Below are 11,201 nucleotides of genomic sequence, written 5' to 3'. Positions count from 1 at the left end.
CACAGACTTCCTGTGTTTTCCGAAAGGGGAAGTCCAGTCAGCAATTTACCTTGAGTCATTTGTTTCGAGAAGGAAGCCTCCGCAATTGGCAGAAGGTAGCAGAAGAAGGAGGACTGCCAGAAAAGGGAAAGGAGATCTGATTCTAGGAGTGCCCCTACTTCTCAGCTGACTACACTGAACAAGTCCCCTCTCTGGCCTTGATTTTCTCACATGGAAAACGGGGCAATGATTTCACCTCACCTGCTTCTCTGCACAATAGTAGTGTGGATGCGTGTGCATGTGCCTGTGTGTGTGTGAAGAGCTGGGAATACAAAAGCTCTGTGCCACTGGGAGGGTTCTATAAAATGGATCCTTGGTTTCCTCAGCTGTGAAATATTAGCTTATCTCCTAATCTGGCTTTGAGGGTTAAGTGAGATATGCACATCAAGGGCTGGGAAGAACCGAGGCTCAGGAACAGTGGCTCTTGTTTTTAATCCTCGATGACCTCTCATTTCCTCCTCCCTCCCCTCGGTGATGTCCTGTCCAGTCCTGGCTGTGCTCAGGGCAAAGCTCCTTGTGAGATTGCTTCTAATAGACCCCCTCCCACACCTGTGAGGCCACACATGCTTGTTAAAATAGAGGATAATTTCATTTATATTTTTCCTGATTACAAAAATAGTAAGTCCATGGTAAAAAAAAAATTTTTTAAGATTTTATTTATTTATTAGAGAGAGTGCTAGCTGGGGGAGGAACAGAGGGAGAGGGACAAGCAGACTGGGCTGAGCAGGGAGCCCCACGCGGGGCTCGATCCCAGGACCCTGAGATCATGACCTGAGCTGAAATCAAGGGTGGGACACTCAACCACCTGAGGCACCCAGGCGCCCTCCTGATTTCTTTTTTAATGCATGTGTCCCAGGGTGTTAAATGCAAGTGTCCTGTCACTTTGCCTTTAGAGTAGAGGCAACAAATACCGAGGACCACCCAGGCAGGGCATGCCTACGGCTGGAGAAACTGGTTCTACCCGCATGAACCCATCACCTGCCTCTTGTCACCACGGAGTGTGTGTGTGTGTGTGTGTGTGTGTGTGTGTGTGTGTGTGTGTGCGTGTGTGTGTGTGTGTGTGTTAGGCAGACACAGAAAGAGACACAGAGACAGAGGAGAGGCTGCTTGGGAGGGATTTCTTTTGGAGAGGATTATTGATTATTGTCTGTTCCTATTGTAACAATCCCCTTCAGCCAGAGAGGAGGGATGAGGGTGTGTCTCCTCCTCACTTTAGAGCAGGAGGCTTGGAGACCACTTGGCAAGTTTGAGATGTGCCTCAGTGGTCCATGGGCCAAAGACAAAGGCAAATCTAAGGCAACAGCCCCTCTTCTCTCCCCCTGGCAGAGAGCTTGTCATGCTGAATCGTGTCCACTGAGTTGTCTACCTCCCCCACTTGACCTGGAAACTTCTTTCAGACTGCCTGGGTCTTGTATCCCCTGCCCCTGCAGAAGGCCTAGCACTTGGTTGATGCTTGATAAATGTTCTGGTGAATGGAGGAAAGACTGACTAGAGAGCAGAAAGAACAAGGTTTTGGAGCCACCCAGGTCCAAGTTCCAATCCTGCCTCTGCCACATTCCAGCTGTGTTCTCTTTGGGGAAGTCACATCATCTCTCTAACCTCATTTTCTCACTTGTAAAATGAAATCGAGTGTCTGTTCATAATGAAACAGAGCTTTTTCCCTGCCCCGAACCCTCATTTTATTCTGACACAGATCAGAGGTGCCCCCCAACATGCTGCCCAGCAAGCAGGACCCTCGTACCTTCCCTCAGCCATGGGTCCACTGGCAGGGGTGCACGGGTGCTAGGCAGCCCAGTGGGCACAAGCTTTTAGTAGCCAGAGCCAGGGACCTGGACCAGGCCTGTCACAGCTCCTTCTTGCAGGAGCAGAACCCCAGCTGCTCCATGCGCTCCAGCTGCTGGAAGGAGTGAACCAGGAGGCTGTTAGGGTCAGGCAGCCTGTACTCCAGGGCCCTCGAGGCCTGGCTGTACAGTGGGGACCAGCACCAGCTGCAGCTTCTGCTCCAGCACATCCAGTCTTGACCGAAGTATCCACACTGTCCATTCCTGTCGTGGGGTTCGGGGCTACCCTGGGAGGCCTTCACTTGGGCAGGCAGAGCACACCATCTGCAGATGGGCTGTGCCCTTCCCGACACTGGCACCAGTACCTACCCGCAGTGTTGACACAGTGCGGGGGACAGGTGCCCCCTCCAGCACCGCATTCGTCCACGTTTGTCTGGCAGGTGTCGCCCTGCCATCCTGCAGGGTGGTGACAGCGGCCTGGCTGGAACATAGCCCTGTCCATTCTGGCATGGTGGCTGACATATTGTTGCTCCACAGGCCCTGGGGAGCCTGCTGGTCCTCTTCCAGCCAGGGCAGCAGGCGGAGCGAAGCCCGGTGGAGGCCGGCCCAGGGCTGCGGCACTAGGCAGTCCTGTAGATGGTGCGGTAGGTGCTGCAGGCTTGGTGCCATCACAGATGGTGAGGGAGGGTTGGTACATCTGCTGCACGAAAGACTCAGACTCGGGGCCCCTGGGAGCCCCGATTGCGTACACCCTGCGGCCAGGCCAGTAGACATGCTCAGTGCCATCCACTGCCAGCACCAGAACCACACCAGAAGTAGTTCCCGGGACTCACACATGGCCCATGTCTGCAGGTGAGATGGCCTTGTCCTCAGCATGGCCACCCAAGCTGGGAGCACACTGAGACAGGGTTTTTAATGAAATGAGATCAAGCATTGGCACACAGTAGGTGTTCCAGCAATGATGAACGAATGAAGACACAGTAGTCTTAGCAACTGCAAACTGGCAGGGCCTCCTGAGAATTTCGCATCTGAGTTGATACAGGGCTGGTACTTCCAGATCCTGGTTTCCTTCCCTGCTCCTTCCTCTGTCCCCACCATCATCATCATCTTTAGCAGCAACAACAGCTGCGGGTTGTATGGCAAGTTACAGAAATTCTATGACTTGGTCTCGTGTAAATCCCACAATAGTCCTGAGGTCTGTATTATAATTCCCATTCCACAGATGGAACCTAGGCCGAGAGAGGGTGTATGATGTGCCCGAGGGCACAGAGATCTGAGACTTGAGGGCACTGCTTTTGGCCTTCCTTGGATGAATTGATTTAACATGTACTCAGCACCCACTGTGCGCATGGTAAGTGCTGACACTATGACAATTTCTTTTGGGGGGCGCGATCGGTTGGAGAGCAGGTCCAGTCCACTTTTTCCATCTCTGTGACTTTGGGCAAGTCCCTTCACTTCTCTGGGACTTAATTTCTTCATCTGTAAAATGGGCACCATGATCATAGTCTCATAGGAGAGAGTATGACCCTCTCATGCAATCACTGCAGGGAAAACAGAGATAATGTATTTATGTAGCACAGTCGTGCAAGCAAGCACTCAGTAAATTGTAGCTGATTCTTCGTTGTCACCTAGATGTCAGCCAGGGGCCTCCTGACCCCTTGAGATCTTCGCAGGATGAGCCCAAGTAACCACTACAAAGCCCTCTCCAAGATTACTGCAAATTCCTGGGCGATTTGATTTCTCCCAATCCAGCTCTGGCTTCAGCCTATACCGTCTTTGGTCAACACTATACCAAAATAGTTGTAAAACTTGGCCCCTTCTACTAGTTCCACAAACACCCCAGTCAAGGCAGCCTCAGTGAGTATTGGAGACTTTTTTTTTTTAAGGTTTCTAGGTATGGGAGACAGAGAAGGGGATCACATCATACCTACAAAAAAAAAACCTCACGGTGAACTAAGAGTAACCCAGTTCCCAAGATGGCCTCAGCCTGCTCTTCTGCTTCTCTCCCCATTGTCCCCAGACCCTCAGCCTTGGGACAGTTGCCATAGTTTGGCTATGGTTTCCAATTCTCTCTTCCTAAGGAGCTCTCCAATTTCCATTCCAGGCATTATCCCACTGTGTGAAGCCTTAGAGGTTGGGGGTGGGGGGCGGGCTGGTGGTGGTGTGCTTCCCCTCCTATCTCCCCCTCACCCACCCACCCCACCCCCACAAGTAAAACACTGCAGAGTGCTTCTCAGGCCTTCAGGAAGCCCCAACAAGGATGGGAAGAAATGTTTGCTATCATTCATGCTAGTTGATGCTGGTGGGTGGGTGACCCTGCCTGGCTGCTGGCTGCCACAGGGCTCTCCCATACTCCCCACCCTTGGTTCCTGCCCATTTCCCAAACCCAGTCCTCCAGTTTCTGGTAAATTCTCTTGGGCACTCAGTAGCTTAAAACATCCCGTGTCGTTTTAGGAACAAATTCAAATCCTAGTCCACTTCTTGTTGCCTCCAGAGCTTCAACAGCAAACCTTCACTTTCAACAGTTTTTCAAAGTGTTTTTTCAACGAAAGCCATTCCTTCCCTAGGACAGGAAGTCACGTGCTGAGGATCTACAAGCTGTATCTGGTCCACAGGGATTTTTAAAAAAAAAATCAAATGAACATTAAAAAATTGAGAGATTACATGTGAAAATCTGGATTTGTGCCTTTTCTTGTAAACTCATAATATCTGACATCATAGGACTCACATTTCCCCCCAAGGAGCATGTTGGCCTGAATGGAGAGCAGGGTCCCTGCCCTTTAGACAGGTTTTTCTTATGCTTTCACCCACTGGCCTTATTTCTCCAGCTTGATCCCTGTAGGCTTTGAACTTTGTGACCTTTGCTAAAGGGCATTTCGGGACCGGTTTCCGCCCTCCACTGCATCATTGCAATCAGATTGGGTCCATGAATTTGCTAGGTTCGCAAAGGGCACCGTAGGCAGAAGATACAGCAACAGTGGTCACTTAAGCACGTGAGCGGTGACTGTTCCTGGAAGGGCAAGGGTCCGGAGGGACTGGGTCTCTGGTGCGAGGGGGCGGTGGGGCTGGAAAGGGTTAACCTGGGGCTTGGTTCTGAAGGGCCTTAACGCTGTCTTACAGGACTCTGGGAGCCAGTGCGGTGTTGAAAGCAGCGGCACAGCATGAGGTGTGCGTATGACAAAAGAAGCTGGGAAGCTCGTGGGCAGGATGGATTGAAACCCTCCCATTCCCCCCCATCCCCCCCCCACCCCCCGCTATCCCCGCAGCAAGCCCAGCGAGAGGCTGAGGCAGTGGTCCAGGAGGGCCAGGGATGCTGCGGCCAGGCATGTGGCAGCGGCGGTGGGAATGGCTCGGAGGATGGCAAGGGAGGGAGTCCAGAGACTGGGTTGCCCAGGCATGGATACGCTTGACCTTGACAGAAGACACTGCGGGCGCTGCGGCGGCAAAGCGCTCGCCTCCCCGCCTTTCCCCACCCCCGCGCCGCAGCGGACTGCGGCGGAATCCCGGCCCCTCGCCTCTGCGCCCTCCCGCGCCGCTGCGGCACGCGAGGGGCGGGGGCGGCAGGGTGGCGGGGATGCCCGTCTTCCCTGGAAGGCCGGAGAAGGGGGTGGGGAAGGAGGTGGGGGAGGGAGGCCGGTCACGTGGCGCCGCCACCAGGCGCGGCCGGATTGGAGGTTCCGCAGCCGATCCTGCCCGGCTGCTCGGGTTTCCAGGCAAGGAGCAGCCCCTCCCGCGTTCCCGCTTGCAGGGGATGCTCTGGCCCAGCGCAGAACAGGGTAGGGCGGGGGCCGCGCTCTCCCCGCCCTGTTAAACGCTGCCAGATCCCTGGCTTCTCGCCGCGATCCTCACTGCAGCTTGGGAGGTCTGATTATTGTCTCCGTGAACACATCCCTTCTCTGCTTCTCTTCTGCCTTCCCCCATCTGTCCCTCTTCCTACTGTGCTACCTGAAGGCCAGCTTTGTTGGGACTGGCTGAAGCAGGTTTCTGTTACTCGCCAAGATTTTGTAGCTTTCGGCAAATCAGTTAACCTGCCTGGAGGTGGGGAAGATTCAGATAGAAATCTCACAGACACCTCAAGCACCACACATCCGAACCAACCACAGTTTCTCCCCAAACTGTTTCTTCTTTGTGTCCCCATCTCTGTTTTAAGCAAAAACCTGATAGCCATGTCCCTCTTGCTGTCCCCCATCAAATCTATGACCGAAACCTATTAAATTTACCTCCAAAATATTTCTTAAACCTCAATATCCAGTATTTTCCCTTAGCATTTATCCCAATTTGTAGCTGTATGTTTATTTGTGATCGTGTTTGTACAGTAAGCTCCATGAGAACAAGGACCTTGTCTTTTTGCAAGCCATTGTATCACCAACACAGCACTGGCACACAGTAGGTGTTTGATAAAATTTTATTAAATGAATAGATGCATGGCTAGTCCTGTGCTAGGTACTAGGTGTGGAGGCGGACACAGATTTTAAGATGGGACACACAGTTCTATCCTCATGAAGTCATCTATGTAACAAACATGCACCGAGGCCTTCTAGGCTAGCCCCTCAGCAGGACCGGTGCACAAGCTGAACAAGACACCATTTCTACCTTCCTCCTTCATCTTGGAGGGACCACACATGACCAACCTAGACAAATAAGACTCTGGGGTTGGAGGGGTCAAGTGTAGTAGTATATAATAACCTCTACAGTCAGAAGAGTCCAGGGTTTAGAATCTAATGATTCGGCTTCCCAGGCCAGCTTTGCCTACTTCTGGCTGTGTGACCACAAGTCCCTTCTCTCTCTGAAGCTCCATCTTTTCATCTTAAAAAAATGGGAAATAACAGTACTGTCTAAAAGGGCTGAGAGATATGAACAAGATAAATGAAAACACTAAGTGCCAGGTTTTACAACAATGCTGGGTGTAGGTGGCTGACCATGCCTCCTCCTTAGCCTGGAAGAGACTAGCTGACACCCGTTGAACCAGGGCAATTAATCATGGCATTCCCTTTCGTTCTCAGAAGTGTCCTGGGTTTGCACCATAAATTATGTGGTCATCCTAGCAATAAGTGTGACACTAGAGTTATCTCCATTGTGCCCTGGAGACACAAAGGTGGGAGGGTGGCGGGGCTGACTGGAGGAAGGGAGGCCGTGACCAAGGAAATGAGTCTGGAAGTATGCAAGTGATTACACCAAATGAAGAGAGATAGGAAAGGCATGAGAGGCAAAGGGACCAGCATTTGCAAAGGAAACAAAACTTGGTAATTTGGGGCATGTTTAGATAACATCAAGAAGGCCCAATGGTGCTCTCTTTGGCAGCACATACACTAAAAATAGAACGATACGGGGCACCTGGGTGGCTCAGGTGGTTGAGCGTCTGCCTTCAGTTCCAGTCATGATCCCGGGACCCTGGGATCAAGTTCCACGTGGGCTCCCTGCTCAGCGGGGAGCCTGTTTCTCCCTCTGCCTGCTTACTTGTGATCTCTCTCTCTGTCAAATAAATAAGTAAATAAATAAAATCTAAAAAAAAAAAAATGGAACGATACAGAGAAGATTAGCATGCCCCCTATGCAAGGATGACATGCAAATCTGTGAAGTGTCCCATATTTTTAAGGGGCACCTGGCTGGCTCAGTTGGTAGAGCATGTGACTTTTGATCTCGGGATCATGAATTCGAGCTCCACGTTGGGTGTAGAGATTACTTTAAAAAAAAGAAAAAAAGGCCAAATGGGTCTATTCTAAGAGGCATGGAAGGAGATGGGGCTGGCAATGGGAACTGTAGAAGGGATTGACATGAGCTGGTGGCTTCACAAAAGAGACCAATTGAGGAATTGGGGCCAAAGTCCAGGCAAGAGAAATAATGAGGCCTGTAGCCAGGTAAGATTCTATAAGCACTTTAGAAGTAAAATGGACTTGGATGTGGGAGTTGGAGGACAGATCGGGGGCAGGAGAACTTCCAGGTGAATGGGGAGGCCATTCACTGAAGCAGGTGGGGAGAAGGGAGGGCCAAGAAACCTGGAGACAGGAGGCGACCCAGGTTGGATTTGTGGCATTCACCACTCTTGATCCAGAGGGAAAGAGTAGGGGTCATAAGAGGTAGAGGTCACTTCTGAGGCCAGGGGAAGGAGCTGGGGGTCTAGTCAGTATTCAGGTGACATCTGATTGAAATTAGCTTTCAGAGCAACCTTGAAAGGCATGAGAAAGCTCAAAAATAGAGCCTCAAGTAAAGAAAGATCAGATTTTGCAGACCAACTACATTGCATATATTGCACTCCTTGATTATTATGTTCCCACAGTGCCCCACTACCTAATAGAATAAAAGCTGAGGTCCTCAGCCTGGTGCTCAAGGCTTCTAGTGACCTGGCCCCAACCTATCTCTGGTGAATGATTCATATTTCGTCTGGTCATGTTGGGCTCCTCCCTTCTTCTGGAAACACAAGAATTGCTCCTCCCCTGGTCCAACCATATGGTCCAGGTGGGGACTATCAATTTTGGCACCCCATTCCCCCTGATCAAGGGTGTGAGTGAGCATGTGACCAAGCCTGGTCAATCAGAACCCTCCTGAAGGATTCTGGGAGGTTTGGAGCAAAAGGAAGAGACTCTCTCATCTCTCTGATGAGGAAGCTAGGAGGCGTGAGCTGGGGATTGCCGTTGGGCACAGTTCCAGCCTGGAGAGGTAAGTGGTCTGAAAACATCAAAGTAGGGAGAAGATTGTTTCATAGGTACAGGGTTTCAATCTGAGAGATAAAAAAGTTCTGGAGATGGATGGTGGTGAAAGTTGCACAAACAATGTGACTATAATTAATGGTCACTGAATCCCACACTTAAAATTGGCTATAGTGGTATTTTATGTAATGTACACTTTACCACAATTCAAAGAAGAGGGAGGAGGAGAAGGTGGAGGAACAGTTGCCGGCAGACAAGCAAAGTTGAAAGCTGGAGGAGGGCAGGTGGCTCCCGGGTGTGGTTGGTCCTTGGGCCCAGTTGCTGTAGTACTTGTCTATAAGAGTTGCATGAGCCAAGAAACGTGCTCTTTTGGCATAGGCTAGTTCACGTTGGGCTTCTTTTCCTTGCATCTGATGGAGTCCTAACATAGGAACTTTCCATTCTCTCTTCTCTCTCACATCCTTTCAGACATTCTCTTCTCCTGTTACACCCTGCTGCTCACATTTCCTCAGACCAATCCTGTGCCTCTCCTCCAGGCTCCCTCTGCCCTTTCCCCTACTTATGAGTGTCAACTCCTACTCATCCTTGGAGACCCAGCTCAAAGGGCTCTTCCTCGGAAAGCTGTTCCTGACCACAAGGCTTACCATGCGTTCCTCTATATATGCCTTCCTTTTTGTACATGTCTTTGTCACCTAGGATCCCAGTGACCTGCTTTCTTGTCTGTAACCCTCATCAGGCTACGTTGTTCATCTCCATGACCCTCATGCCTGACAAACAGCCCAGCACAAAGTATCCTAAATGTTTACTGAACGGGTGAATAGATGAGTAAGAATCCTTCTTTCTCTCATGCCATCTCCCTGAGTCACTACTCAGTTTCTACCAAGTAGGGACACAGAAAAAAAAAAAAAGTGGGAGGAATTACTTTAGTCCCTCAATTCAAGGGTGAATGGATCCAGAAGGGAAGAAAACCCAGTAGAAATGGGGCCATTGCAAAGTTCAATGGCATTTATGAGAGGTCAGCTTTCTGCCAAAGTACCGATGGTGGCAGCTTTGAGCTGAGGCAGTTTGTTTGGGTGCCAGTGCCAAGACAAGCAAACATTCAGTGTGTTGAGCTTTTCAGCAAGCTTGGATTCTGACAGCTGCACCGGGAGAAGCACCTAAAAGCCATCTGGGTCTGCCTGGAATCAGGGGATCCCCATCTCCTTCAACACAATCTGACCCAAGGAACAAGGCAGCCCTCTCCCCCACCTTTTGTCCCCACCACAGGCACACACCTCCTCGAAGGGGGCCCTGCAGCTGATGAGGACATTTGGCACTAAGGATAGAATAAAAAATAACTACAGGGAACCGTGGCTTTGATAATACTGGGTACTTACTAGTCCATAGCTCCCCTCTACAATCCCCAGCCTCCCTTGCAGTTAGATTTGGCTCATATGACAAATTCCATTTCCAGGCTGGAGTATTTAATTGCCAGTGCACAACCCTCCAGCAATCTTTCCCTCACTGAAGCAATCCTGAAAGCCTTGTGTGCAGGTTGTGGAGGCGAGGATGGAAAAGCCTGGATCGCTGAGTTTTCCAGTGGAGTAGAGGATATGTATCTTGGAAAGTGCCTTGACCCATATCAGGCATTGCTTGAGTGAGAAAAAATAGACCATTGTTAGGTTAAGCCATTGAGCTATTTGGGTTGTTACCGTAGCAAAGCCTAGCCTATTCTGACCAATATATAGAAATTGTTTTAGCCATCCAGCATCAAACCTCCTTATTCGAAGAGAACATTCCCCCTCCTTATGGTTTTTGCCAAATCCAGTGGTCGCTTCTCTATTCTTTCCTGATTTCTCAGCAGCATTTGTCACAATTGACCACTCCCCGCTGGAAACATTTTACCATGGCTTCTGTGACATCACACCTGCCTGGTTTTTCTCCTCTGACAGCCCCTGTTTCTTAGCTTCCTTTGCTGGCTCCTTTTTCACTATTTTACCTCAAAAGTTTGAAGTTTCTCAGGGCTTATTCCTGGGGACCTTTCTCATGGTTTTACATTCCACCCATGAGAAAGACACCTGGTACCTTCCAGTATTCACTCTACCCTTCTCTGTTAATCACAGAGCCCCTATTTTTAGCTGAGCACGTTGTGTCCAGTTAAAAGACTGTATTTCTCAATATAGCCATGGGACTAGTTCTGGCCAATGAGATGTAAGCAAAAATGTGTGGGACTTCCAATGCAGTATCTTAAAAAGAAAGGGTGCACTTTTCCCCCTTTCTCCTTTCTACTTCCAAAGGTGGAACATAATGAGGTGAACTTAAGATTGAAAAGCAAGTGCTGAGTGTAGCAGAGCAGTCCTGGACTGCCTACCCCTGGACTTCTTTTTTTGAACAGAGAAATAAATCTCCCGGTGCTTGGGTAGCTGAGTCAGTTAAGTGTCTGCCTTCAGCCAGGGTCATGATCCCAGGGTCCTGGGATCGAGCCCTGCATCCGCTTCCCCTGTTTGTGTTCTCCTCTCTCTCTGTCAAATAAATAAAATCTTTAAAAAATAAATAAATAAATTTCTATTGTAAGTTTTTTTTTTCCTTTGGTTATGTGCAACTGAACCTAACCCTAACAGACCATTCCTATTGCTGTTCTAGTTGTGTGTTTGCCTCCCATCAGGAAGGCTGCCGAGAGCACAAGAATGACACATACGGGGGGGGGGGGGGGGGGAAGGTGCTAGGCCTCCTCCCACAAACTGTAAACAACCAA

The 11,201-nt window shown here is 50.1% G+C and overlaps 1 non-coding gene and 1 pseudogene across 1 annotated transcript; one reads left to right on the top strand and one right to left on the bottom strand.

Annotated features, from left to right (window-relative positions):
- Nucleotides 1-1,882: 1,882 nt before the first annotated feature.
- Nucleotides 1,883-2,657, bottom strand: LOC113926921 (annotated as a pseudogene).
- Nucleotides 2,658-7,308: 4,651 nt separating this feature from the next.
- On the top strand, nucleotides 7,309-7,413 carry LOC113917232. The gene has a single exon (XR_003518172.1). It is a non-coding gene; the product is annotated as a U6 spliceosomal RNA (small nuclear RNA).
- Nucleotides 7,414-11,201: the final 3,788 nt, after the last annotated feature.

The sequence above is a fragment of the Zalophus californianus genome, chromosome 4 (genome assembly GCF_009762305.2).
Source record: "Zalophus californianus isolate mZalCal1 chromosome 4, mZalCal1.pri.v2, whole genome shotgun sequence".
Taxonomy (NCBI): Eukaryota; Metazoa; Chordata; class Mammalia; order Carnivora; family Otariidae; genus Zalophus; species Zalophus californianus.
This window is presented reverse-complemented; position numbering and strand designations above follow the sequence as displayed.